Below are 14417 nucleotides of genomic sequence, written 5' to 3' on the forward strand. Positions count from 1 at the left end.
ATGAAACATGTCCAAAAAATCCCAAAGGGGGTCACTTTAAATGGAGCTAGTAATATTGCATTGCATGAGCCACGAGTGTGATTTCTTCATAATTAAGTCTCGAAGGACACACACACACACACACACACACATATATATATAGGAATTGCTTAAGGGGAGGGATCCCCATTTTTTTTCAAAAAAATAGGGACACGCTCCCTACCGTTGGATTTAACTTTAATGAAATTGTGTGGTTGAGATTGTGTGGCCTGTGTTTTAATCTCAACCACACAATTTCATTAAAGTCAATCTAACGGTGGGGAGTGTGTCCCCATTTTTTGAAAAAAAATGGGGATCCCTCCCCTTAAGCTCTCTGTGTGTGTGTGTGTGTATATATATATACAGATTGCCTAAGACCATCTCCAATCCTTGGGCTAAAAGCCAAATTTTTTAGCCCGGAAAATTTGGCTTTTAGCCCAGAAACATCTTTTCTGCTTCAACCCTTATGCCCTAAAATTTTAGCCCAGAATTATTAAAGAATGAACTTAGGCTAATTTTTTTCAAACCTGGGCTAAAAGCTAAATTACCCCCCAAACACTCTCCAACCCATGTTAAAATTTTAGGCTAAATGCCAAATGTTATTTATGGGCCAAATACCCCCCAGCTTTCCCCTCGGGCTAAATCCCAAATGTTTATCGGAATTTAAATTTTTTTAGATTAAAATGTTCATAAAATTAATTTACAATAATCTACATATTTAAATTTTTTTTTTAAATTGATTTAAGAAAAAAATTAGCCTAAGTTCATTCTTTAATAATTCCGGGCTAAAATTTTAGGGCAGAAGGGTTGGAGTAGAAAAGATGTTTCTGGGCTAAAAGCCAAAATTTCCGGGCTAAAAAATTTGGCTTTTAGCCCAAGGGTTGGAGATGGTCTTAGGGGAGGGATCCCCATTATATAGAGAGCTTAAGGGAGGGATCCCCATTTTTTTCAAAAAAATGGGGACACGCTCCCCACCGTTAGATTGGTTTTAATGAAATTGTGTGGTTGAGATTAAAATACAGGCCACACAATCTCAACCACACAATTTCATTAAAATCAATTCCAACGGTGGGGAGCGTGTCCCCATTTTTTTAGAAAAATGGAGATCCCTCCCCTTAAGCAATCTGTATATATATATATATATATATGTATGTATGTATGTATGTATGTATGTATGTATGTATGGCTATGGCTGTAAAGCTGCTGAAGCAAATATCATGACCTAATTCCTAAAGTTGATTTTTTTTAAATTCATTTCAAAAGTAGTGGAGTAAAGCGCATGCCAAATCAATAACTTTCAGATCCGTCCTTCGGCTCGGTTGGGCTTCAACCTAGTGCAACTTGAGTTTTTTTTTTTTTTTTTGTGCTCATTTTTTTTATACAAATGATGTGATAATCTATATTAAATTTATCTGTTAGTATTTATATTAGCTTTTAAATGTCGAATTTTCTATGTTGTGTACATTTTTAATCGAGGAATGCAGGACAACCAGCTTGATATATTAGCTTTTGTGAAATTTGTAATACATATCATTTTAAAGCCTCTGTTATTTTTTTTCCCTGTCGTTACATTTTCTTTTAATTTTACATGTTGGGTTGTAGGAAATGAACAGATATGGATGTTCGTCCCTAATTCCTCGAAAGAAAGGGAAACTATATATATGCAAGCTCCTCACAACAAAAATGGGATTCGACATGTGTAAAACTTCGGCTCCTCTGCCAGTTAGAGACCTTATAATTCTCGAACATGCCTTCATGTTTGTGAGACTCATCTGCACTAAAAACTTGTTACTAGGTTTTGAGAACTATTGCAGCTAAAAAAGAGCGTGATGATGTTAATCATTGCTAAAAAAATTATCGTGATTTTTTTAGCTGCGATTAATATCTTCACTAATTTTTTTTGGGTCTTCTTAGCCAATTTCTTTGAGTGCAGTCATCGTATAAAATAACCATTGCAACTAAAAAAGAGCGCGAGAACTTACGACTCCAGGTTTGTTGTTCCCTAAAGTGTGTCTCATTTATGTCTCCTTACTAATATGTTGACACGTGTTATTTAACTTAATTTAAAACTTAACTCTATTAACTTTATTTTTTTAACATTTAAATTTTAAAAAAATAAATCCAAAATAATAAAAAACTGTTGGGTTAACGAGGTGAGCAAACCCAAATAGGATTCTTCACCTTCTCAAACGCCTGTAAAACCCAGCCATCTAAATCTCTACTCTCATAATCTGCAATAAGAACACCACTGTTCTTGTATATTTTTTCGTTCTTTTTCAAAGCCCATTCCATCTTCACTGTTTTTTTTTTTGTTTTTTTTAACCCATATACAATGATTAAAAATTAACACTGAACTTCATCATGAACCATGATATCTTCAGGACTGAGATAAATTGTCAAACATTCTTTGTACTGATTTTTTTTACAAAAACAAAACATGAAAGAGGCATATGATATGAGACAGGAGCAGAGGGAGTGGACAAGAGATGAAAGTGGGCATAGAGGGTTCAAGATTCATATACTGGAATTGATGCTTGCCCCCAAATTGTACGAATTACAGGAATCCCGATCCTTCACCCTTGTCTTTTTTTTCTATTAATCCCTCACTCGGATAGGGTTTGAAGATGATAATCGAGATCGAGAAGAAGATTGACGCAAGATTTACTTTGCTCAGGCGTAAGTATTTCATCGTATTTTAAAATATTAGCAAAGAGACACAATATGAGACACAAAAAAGGGGACAGCAGATCCTTGGCCAGAACTTACAGGGATCAATCCGACTACCTTCAGAAGATGGCAAGGTGTATTTGATATTGATAAGTCAACATCGATGATTTACAAATAAAAATAAATGAAATAAAATAAAAAAAAAGTACAGGATGACTTTTGAATTGAATGGTTTCAATGAGAATTCAACATTGCACCACGAGATAATGAAACATATCAGGAAAAAAAAAATGAAAAACTAATGAAAATGGCTTGAAAACTTTGAGTTTTAATGATAAAGACAAAATAAAGGGTAAAGTGAATAGTACTAGGATTGACTTTTTAGTGTAAAAATGTGGTTTTTCGTTAAAGTGAACAGTACCGGATGCTTTTCGTTAAAGTTCCCAAAAAAAAATCCAAAAGGAGAGTCACTTCAATTTTATTTCTAACGTAGTTGAGTAGAGAGAGCATGTTAAATCAATAACGTGAATTGCATGCAAGGGTTATGCCATTTGAAGGATCTGAGAAGATTACAATTGGCAATGGTACTACTTTGCCTATTTAGAGTTCTGGTACCACTACTATAAAGACCGATACTCACTCACTTGTTCTTAAACATGTTCTCCATGTCAACTTTATGCTGATAATAAGTCTTGATTTATATGTGATGAATCTAATTTTTTTGTGCAGGACAAGAGGACAAAGGAGATACTGTATCAAGGAAAAGTAGGCCAAGATAGTTGTTTCATTTCCCAGTGTTCCAGAAGCACAAGGGTTTACAGTTTGCAGTTACATCTCCAGAAGCTCTAGTTGGTCAAGTAGTGAAGTCTCAGCTTTGGCACCAAAGGTTGGGTCATCCTACTAATGATATATTGGCCTCTATGTTAAAATAATCTAAGATTCCAACTAGCATAGATCATAGTCATAGTATCTGTGTATCTTGTATTCAGGGAAAAATGTCAAAATGACCATTTCCGTCTAGAACTAAACAATGTACCTTACCATTTGAAAAAATTCATAGTGATTTGTGGGGTCTTTCACCTATAAAGTCTCTACATGGTTACAAATATTATGTACTATTTCTTGATGAATATACAAGATATGTTTGGATATTTCCATTGGGGAATAAATCAAACTTGTTCTTTGTGTTTATCAAATTTTATGCATTTATATTAAATTAGTTTGGGGTATCCATTAAATGTTTGCAAACTAATGGAGGAGGAGAGTATATCAGTAATCAATTCAAAGAATTTCTTGTTGCAAAAGGTGTAACGTACATGTTGTCATGTCCCTACACACCTCAGCAAAATGGGATTGCTGAGAGGAAACACAGACATATTATAGAGATTAAAATTACTTACACAGGCTGGGTTATCATCTGAGTTATGGTATTTTGCTTGTGCTCACTCAGTATTTCTTATCAATAGAATGCCATGTAAGCCATTAAGTATGGCATCTCCATATTATCTATTGTATAAGAAACTTCCTGACATACAAAGATTAAAAATCTTTGGCATTGCAGTTTATCCATGGTTTAGGCCTTATACTACAAACAAGCTTCAACCTCGATCTGTGATGTGTGTTTTCTTAGGATACTCAGTAGGATATAAAGGAGTTATATGTTTTCATTTAATGACTAGAAAATGCATAATCTCAAGGCATGTGTTTCATGATGAGAGTATTTTTCCATGTAAACACGTGATATTGTCTCCTCCTTGTTTAAAGACTAGAAAATGCATAATCTCAAGGCATGTGTTTTGGATCAGGTCAATTCTCAAAGATATTGTCTCCTCCTTGTTTACATTGTGATAATTTATCTACACTGGCAATCTGTCCCAATCCAGTGTTTCATTCCAAGATAAAACACTTGGATACGGATTATCATTTTGTTCGATAGAAGGTTCAAAAGAAAGATATTATAGTTCAATATATTCCCATTGAAGATCAAGTTGTGGACATTCTAACAAAAGGTTTGCATAGTCCAATTTTTATCAAACACTGTCACAACCTGGCATTGGGAGCTTCAGGCATTGTTACATCGACTGCAACTTCTGTCACAACAACGAAACTCAATAGTGATATAGAATCTGCAAAGCATAACAATGGTCAATTCTAGCAGCAATCTCAGCTTCATGATCACTCGCTGAGTTTGAGGGGGGAGTAATAGCTAACACTTATCAAATACTGAGTGAATGAGTTAGTTGTTGAATTAGTTGAAAGTGTGGTGAGAAGAATAGGCAGTTAAGGTAGTTAAGGGGTATTTTTGTAATAATGAAGAAGGTTGAAATACTATGTAGTCTGAAATGTAATGCTTTAGAGATTAATTCATTTTCCTTGTAAAGCAATACAGTTGAAAGATATTAACTCTCTCTCTCTCTCTCTCTCTCTCTCTCTCTCTCTCTCTCTCGTGAGAAGAATAGGCAGTTAAGGTAGTTAAGGGGTATTTTTGTAATAATGAAGAAGGTTGAAATACTATATAGTCTGAAATGTAATGCTTTAGAGATTAATTCATTTTCCTTGTAAAGCAATACAGTTGAAAGATATTAACTTTCTCTCTCTCTCTCTTCGTTTTCCCTCTCATCTTCATAGCCTTCATCACTTTCGCCTATTCATTCTTCTCAAGAGCTTTAATATCTAGCTATCGACTCATTAATATAAATAAAACAAAGTCAATGGTATAAATATACAGTATAATATATATTATATATTGTGATCAATTTAATCATAATCATCAAGCAATCAAAGCCAATCAACAAATTGGACTGACTTTTGTACTGTCATCCTACAATGAAATCAACAGGATGTGAGTTCGCAAAATGATCAAACGCAATAGTTAGTATATATACCAAGAACATATAAAGATGTTACTTCCCTTTTGATGTAAGTCTGATGGTTCTCAATATATAGTGGCTTGTCCGCAGAACGTGAATTCATATTTGATCAAAGAATGTTGTAGTAGTATTTTAAGTAGCAACCAAAATCTACTCTTAAGATTGTAGGAGATATAGGCGATATGGATGCTTACTTCTTCTACAATAAATCACATAAGATAAATATTAGTAAATATCGTTTCACATAAAATAACAAAATAAATAAAAATAATCTAATAACAACAAAATACTCATCTTTTATAAGGTAAAAATGCTCTTGGTCGATGCTTGATTAGAACAAGATTTTAGGTTGAGGCGTGTAAGTTCACTGTCCTTAAGAGTAGATTTTGCCCTTCTAAGACAATGTCTTGGTGTAATAGGTTATGGCACCCTACCATCGAGGATACAACAACCTATGATCCTCGTAAGTGTACATTCGCAATACTTGAATCGTATGAACAACTCGATTTTTCTTTGGCATATGAGAAGTGAAATTATAATAGCATTTGAGAGAATAGAATAAATCAAGAGAGGAGAGGAAGGTGGGATTCATTTCAATTAGGTGAGGTTTGTAGGAAAGAAAATATTTGAAGTCCAATAGCAAAGGAGTAGTCTAGGTAAAGATCAACATGATCCTCACGGCTTGAAGAGTTGTTTTTATATAGAACATGAGAAAGGTAAACATGATTAAGCATGGTCTAAAAACGTTAGACTATATAATTGCTCAATTAATGGGTTAATCAAGATGGAATATCAAAGAGAAACTGTAATTTATAGCCTCAATATTATAACCCCTTTAATGCATCAGCAAAAACTGAAATTGAGATTAAAAGAAATCATTAAGAATGATATTAACATGATCAATGAGGAGTTGTATTTTGAAATACCCAATCAAAAATTCCAACAAGACAAGCATGATTCATATTATTCTTGGCTTCGGTAACTCAAACTGCTAGGAGGTGCTTCCATGTCCCATTTTCGTAATGGGACTCCTATAGGTACTTAGAACATCGATGACCTGTTTAGCTTTGTAGGAACTTATTGTCACTTCGTGCAACTGTCTTTCCAAAGCTATGGTTGAATGCTTCAGTACTCATCTCTCTCTGTAAAGTCATCCAAGTATAAAATTGGTCCTTCTGGCGCATCTTTTTAAGGGAATGCCATGTTATTCCTCTATTCCTCTCACTTTGGCTTCTCTTTTTATTTTTATTCAAGTCTTTGACCCCCTATTATGGCTCGGGTTGAAATCATGACTTCTCGATGCGGCAGCGGTGCAGTGGTGGTCGGCAGCAGTGCGAGTGCTTGTGGCCGTTGCTGTCTTGGCAGCATGCGTTATAGCCATCATGCATGATTCTTTTTGTTCTCTTCTCCGATCATCATTATAGTACGTAGAAAACAATTCCAGTGACAAACATTTGCCCCCAGTACACGCCTTGCGTGTCGATCAAGTCCGATCGCCTTAGCCTAAGACGAAGTCTGTAAAGCTGGTTGGTGCAGCGCTGAACTCTGATTCTTGCTCTTGAGAGAAGCGCGAGTGTGGCCATTAGTCGTTAGCGAACGTTTCGCTTAATACTTCGCAATGCCTTTCCTTCATTTTCAACCTTTCCTGCTAATGCAAAATTTTCTATACATTGGTCTTAATTAGATCGTGCCCCCCACTTTGATTGTTGCATAGCCATTGAATGCCTATTCGAAGTCTTGGAATCATGTCCCCATCGTAGCTTGAACAACATCTGTGGAGCAGCCGTTGAATATGGAGGCTCGTACGCTGCCGAAGTTGGTTGGCGGCTACCTCAAGACACCATTATAATACCATATATCTGTTAGGAATGTCGTACTACAAGATAGAGAATGCACAAAGTAAAGTTGAAAATGGACACCAAGAATTTACGTGGTTTGGCAATTTATGCTCACGTCCACGGAACAATGATCAATCTTCATTATATGAAAATGATGAGTACGACAAGAGTAGTCTTACCAAGCCAAAGAGAAGGCTTGATGGATACAAAAAAAAATATAACACATACTTTCTATCACTCTAAATTTCACTCACACAATATGTAGTGGAACACTCTCACTCTCACTCTTAGAGTGAAACTCTAGCTTTGGACTTGATCATTTTCTACTCACTTCTTTCTTGATTGGTTACATCACTACAACATCACACCCATATTTATAGGTAAGGGTTTGGCATTATACTAGTTTCTAGTTTCTAGTATATTCTACAAACCTCTAGCTTAGATAATTCTAGACTAGCCATCCTACTTTGCATGCTAGAATTTTCTAGCATCCATCCTTTATAATGGGCTGGACCTTTAATGTCCTTCATCATGGGCTGGACCCATGGTCTACCAACAATGTCAACTAGTAGAGATATTATAAAAGAAAAAGTAGGAGTGCTTCTCTGTTTGATGTCTCAGCCCGTGCCCCCATGGTATAGCTAGGATGGCTAATATTTCGTTACACTTCTCAATTTGATTTTTTGTTCAATTCCCACAGACAGTGCTAACTGTTGGAGCGAAAAAATTCGGATCTTCCAATCTTCCAGAAAGTAAATCTTGTGACCATGTTGAAAAGCCCACAACACCATGTTTGCTTGCCATCAATGAGGGAGGTGGAGGACCTGCGAGAAAACACTCTAATGCTCAAGTCAATCTTTGTTTAAAAATGATACACTGATACTTCTTTCTTTTCTTTTTTTTCCAAAAACCCCTATGCTGGTGGGATTATTAGGCTTTTATAGGCATTCAAGTCTTGGGCTCTAAGTCCCATTTTCCTTGTATTTCTCCATGTTTCACATTCCATGGAAGTGTTCGATCATGCTTCTTTATTCTAGCTCCCCTCCCCTAATTGTAGGATTCATGGGAAGTGGGCTCATTGCTTGAGCCTTAATTTTTGCACCCACAGTATTGTGAAATGACCAATGAGAGACCTTTTATTTTATTCAACAATTAATGAATCTCTTTGCTCTATATTGGCGATTTGTGATGACACGCCCCGATCCCGATATTTCCCCGAATACCAGGATAGGCACGTTCTGGCCGACACCCGAGGGTGACGAAAGCCATTTATTGAGTACAATTGCTGAAAACAAGGAATAGATAAGGTATATAAATATAAAAGAATAAAGAATATGCATTTAAGGAACGTGTTCAGAGCATACGACTAACTAGAATACTAAAAGAAATAATATAAAATTGAATGAATAAAAGAATGGGTCCCACACCAAGAGGACTCAAAGATGCCGATGCGGAAGTGCCTTGATGCCGGAATTGTATGCCTTGATTCTAAGTCCTGAAGGGGGCGCAAAACAAACATGAGTGGACCAAGTTGATATATATATAATAAAACAGTTATCAACGTACTAACTCCCAGGTTTTATGAAAACACATATATAATGTTAAACATAGGTTTTCCGAAACCTAGCATGTCGTGCAATGTCTCAAATCATAACTCATATATAATAATCACTAGTGAATTGTCCGATAACCCCCAGGCCCCATGCCGGCTCCCCGTCCCTGTATAGCCAGAGAAAACACACTCCAGGCCTTATGCCAACACCAAACCGTCGCCCGGGACGGACCGGAATCTATCCCTACGTCCCGTAGCGGAAAGGACCACTAGGTAAGTATAAAACCATTGAATATATCAATATTGAAAAACAACTTCATAGTATAAAGTCATCCATCATCTATACTATAAAGAGGTGTTCTAAACATGTTCTAAATATCATATCGTCATCCATCAGATATTCTATAAGAATATGGGTTATAGGAAAAATAGTAATAATTCAATCTAGCCTCAGTAAGCATATTATCTCACAAAACGTTTCTTAAAACGTAATCATCAAATCATGTTTTTCATTAGGGATGAGTTCAAAAAACTGAAAACCAAAAAAAATCGAAAACCAAATCGGACCGAGATCGAAAAAAACTGAACCGAAACTGTCAAACCGAACCAAACCGAACCGAATCTGGTCAGTTCGGTTTCAATTTTTGAGGTTCAGAAACCGAACCGAACCGATATATATATATATATATATATTTAATTATTGTTTTAATATTATAAATAGTTTATTCATACAATCATAACAAAATATAACCTGTTGTCAAGTTGGTTTCAGGGAAATTTTTAAAGCTGCAGCGCATGGGTTCGAACCCTCATGCCTCCAGGATTTCATAAAAGTTTTTAAATTTTTTTTGAGAAATCGTCAAAACCCTTTTTAACCCTAGCCACTAGTAGTAGCAGCCACACCTTTTATTTTTTTTCATTCCTCTCTTCTATTCTCTCTCGTTCCCTGCCTTTAGTGTAACCCTAACCCAGTAACCCTTTCGCGCAGCCGAGCCTCCTCTCTCTCTCGATGGGTCTCTCTCCGCTTCGTCTTCTTCCTTCCCAGCGACCTGCGACCTATCTCACATCTCGCCGATGCCATCTCACTATCAGTTTCTCACCCCCGTGACCCATGACCCGCACGCGACCCACGACTTCCTCTCGCCATTTCGAGTCTCGACCCACAAATTCCCTCATTTGCAAGGTTAGTCTCTCACCCAATCACCCCCGTGATGCTTTTTGCATATTTTTTTATTCAATTTCATTGGTTCTGATCTGTAGCTTTTCAATTTCATGGATTTTGCAATTTGTTTTGGGTATGCTGGATTTGGTTGGGTAATTTCATTTCTGAACACTATTAGACTTTTAGCTGAGGTTTGATTAATTTGTGAGAAATTTTGGTTCTGCACTGCAATTTGTTTTGGGTATGCTGGGGAGTGTCTGTCAATGTTGGGAAATTAGGGTTGTTGGGGAAATTAGGGTTATTGGAGAAATTGGGGTTGTTGGGGAGTACCAGGAAGTAGCAGGAAATTTTCGTTCTGCACTGCAACTTATTCTTACCATTCCTTTACCTTTTTAATCCTTAATTTTTCAACTGGTTTTATTGGTAAAGAAGTAGCAGGAAAGTTTAGATCTTAAAGGGTTTTCATATTATATAAATGGCAAAGAAATAGATTCAAAGGTCTTCCATGTTTTTTTTTTTTTTTGTATTAACGGGTGATTTATTTTCTTCTGGGGTTTGGTGTTTTTGATGGTGTCTGAGTTGGGTTGCTGCTAAAATCTGAGAAATGAGAATTATGATGTGATTCAGGACTAGTTTAAAGTGTGGATTTGCGGTTACTTTGGGACGAAAAACCACGAAAAGTATGAGTTTCTGATTGACTTTGCGAATGCAGGAGCAAATTGGATATATGGAGTGTTGGGAGGATGGTAGAATGGAGACCTTGCAAGTGGTGGCTATAAGGGCACCTCACTGGTACATTCCAACTTATTTTGCTTCCATTGCATTTGGATGTGATTAATGGGAATAAAATTAGGTTTGAGGTGAGGTTACTGCATAGTTTTTTGATATTCTGAGTCAGTCCCCTTAATTAACTATCATTGCAGACAATTGCATTGGTTTTCTACAGCTCTGCCATCAAAGAGTAATGGATTCATTCGAGTGGATTGCTATGGGGGCCTTAATCAAATGAGAAGAGATGTGAGTGATTGAAGCAACTTTGTGATTGCTTGTATATAATTTAATTTTTGAACTATTAGACTATTAGTTGAAGTTTGATTAATTTGTGAGAAATTTTGGTGTCGACCCACAGCAAAAGGAAGTTGCGTAACTGAGGGCCATGATTATTGAAAGCAGAAAGGATCCCCTTAAGCATTCCTTTTGGTGAACACAGTTTTCACCCCTCAATTTAACATTTAAGTTTAATCTCCACAATTTTTAAATCATAAATGTGATGTAATCAACATTTAAGTTTAAGCATTCCTTCTGCGTAACAGAGGCTTATACTGTGATGTATTCAACATGAAAGAATTTGACTGCATCATTACAGTTTATGATTGTGTTTGAAATGTTCAAATTTCATATTTCAAAATTTTTCATTTTTTGGAAGGAAAAAAAAAACCGAAACCGAACCGGAAAAACCGAACCGAAAAAAAAAACCGAACCGAGAAAAAACTGAAAAAATTTGAACCGAACTAAACCGAACCGAAATTTCAGTTCGGTTTCAGTTTTGGGAAAAAACCGAACCGATAAGAACCGAACCCAGCCCTACTTTTCATGTATGCATTACTACTATTAAACATGTATTTTTAGAAGGGGTCCACTCACAGTACTTTGCCGCCGAAGAGCAACGTCACTATAATTGCCCCTAAGCACATAAAGGGTCCAATTAATAAAACTCTATTATAACAATTGAATTTGAGAAAATGGACGTCAGAAATGGATTCAGGACGTCGAATTACGCTAAGAAAGGGTTTTGGGTTTAGGGTCCGAAGTTTCTTGGTTAAAAAGGGTTAGGGTGAAAATAGGTGGTTTGGGTTTAGGCCCAAACCCACACACACACACCCACAGCACACAACACACACACACACACGTACACCACACACAAGTGCACCACACGCACTCACACGGACACACACACACACATACGCACCCATACACACCCACACGGTACACACATACACAACACACACTCACACAGTACACACACACACACAACACACACTCACACAACACACACACACACACAACACACTCACGGCCCAAAGGCCTCACAACCAAAAGGGTTGGGCTCGGCAGGGAAGGTCCAAAGGCCTTGGGTTTGGTGGGTCACTGGACCCAATGGGAGAGAAAGCTGGAAATCGGCCGAAAATTGCACAACCTTTTAACGGCCATAACTTTGTCAAAACTCAACGAAATCAAGTGAAACAAGAACGAAAGTTGTAGTACTCAGCGAGACGAAGAGATTGATACCTTGCACGCCGGCCAACTCGCGGTAGTTTGGCCGAAAATTGGCTCGAAAACCGTCGATCTCATCTAGGGAGTGAGCACCGTGACTGTCACAGTGGAGTTCCTAGTTTTTGCTTTTGGTTTCAAGGTCCAAGGTCTAGTATTTGGTGGTTGGGATGGTAGCTGGGTGTGATTTTCAGAGAGGGGATGAAGAGTTGCAGAGGGAGAAGGCACGGGAGAAAGATAAGGGAGAGAAGAAGAAGAGGGAGAGAAAGAGAAGAGAGAGGGCTGAGAGAGATGGAAGAGTGACGGGAAAGGGGGACACAAAATCAAAAAGTGGGCCCCTTGGGCACACCAATTAAGAATTAAAAATCATTTTTAAATAAAATGGGGGTGGGTATTACATGTGACATGGTTAGAAGAATTTCACTATTATGTCTTTATTACATTTAAATTTGTCCCTTTACTAAGAGTTTGTCTTCAGTAGTTCGGGCTAGTGAGTAGGTCAGCTTTTTATCGATGAATGTCTAAGTAAGAAAAAAAATAGTTTTTTTTTTTTCAATTTAATCATAACAGCTCATTTTTCATACCATTTAATAGTCCTGTTAAAAAAATTATTTTATTAAGGGACAACCCAATCCAAAACAAATAGACCCGAAGAAATTCACTAGTCAATCCCCAAAAGCCTAACAAATATTAATAAAATAAAATGAATCCCTAGTAGTCGGAGAGGATCTCGTCGTATCTTTTTTGTGAGAATATCAGAGATTCACAAATCACATATGTTTATTGTACACCGTGCGATAAAAAATTATTATAAATTTTCTTATTTAAAATTGAATATAACAGTACCCGATGAAAACTGATCGTACAATATACAATAAACAAATGTGATTGAAAAATATCCAGAATCCTTGTAAAAAAAGTCTTCAGGATCTTCATAAAAAGAATCCATCGAGAATTATCTGTCTTCTAAATGGGACCATGACCCCTCCCCTTCCCTCCCTAAGGTTTTTTCAAGAGACCAAAACCAAGGGCAAAGGGGGAGAGAGAACGAGATAGGCAAAGCAAATATGAAATCAAGAACCAGAGGCATAAAAATCGAGCCCGATCTCGGAAAATCTGGATTCGGAAAGTGGGGAAACGCATGCTCGCACTGCGGGAAGCTCGATCACGCCCAGAAAGACTGCAGGCTGCTAAAGAACAATGTCGGTGCCGCAGACACCATCGAAGTCATCAACGACTCTCTGTTTCTCAGCGTCGACAGCCCCCTCGAGTCCTGGATCTTCAGCACCGCCGCCAGTTCCACTGCTCACCGCACAAGGGGATTTTCCTGAAGTACACAGCCGGAAACTACGGCAAGGCCTACATCGGCATGAAGAACAGTTCGCTGGACATTGACGGGAAGGGCGACGTTCGGGTCAAGTTGCCGGGTAGGGCGAGGTGGATCATCCACAATGTGAAGCACGTTCCGGGTTTGGCGCGGAATTTGATTTCGGTGGGGCAGTTGGGTAAGGAGGGTTATGCTCTGCAAATGTCTAGTGGGAGCTGGAAGGTACTCAAAGCTGGAGAATTGCTTTTCACTTATGAATTTGAGCTTATTCCGAACTTCGTCTCGTTTGTTACGTCCTCCAGAGATTAGGGTTCATGATCATGTTTCGGGCTTTGGGTTTAGGGTTTATAACTACATGGTTTGACGAAGAAGAGCTTAGTTGGTTGGTTAGGTAATTAGTACAATGTCGTTGATCGAAATCAAGCTCTGTTAGAATTATGTGTTAGTGTTGATATTAGCTTTTGAACTTCAAATTAACGATGTTAAGTACGTTTTTAATCGAAATGGAATCCCTACTCTTGTCAAGGCTTCCGTTTTTATATTGTTCATGTTGTTCGATTGTGAATTGCTCCCACCAATCGCAACTATTATTATGTTTTGTTGCTTCCAAATGGTATACAATTTTTGTAATGGTAGAATTTACCAGTTTTTAGGCGCGCAGCGCTCTTTGCTGCGAGGCGTATAGAATTTTCCTCGAGGCCCTATACCACAC

Source organism: Malus sylvestris, chromosome 6, assembly GCF_916048215.2.
Source record: "Malus sylvestris chromosome 6, drMalSylv7.2, whole genome shotgun sequence".
Classification (NCBI taxonomy): Eukaryota; Viridiplantae; Streptophyta; class Magnoliopsida; order Rosales; family Rosaceae; genus Malus; species Malus sylvestris.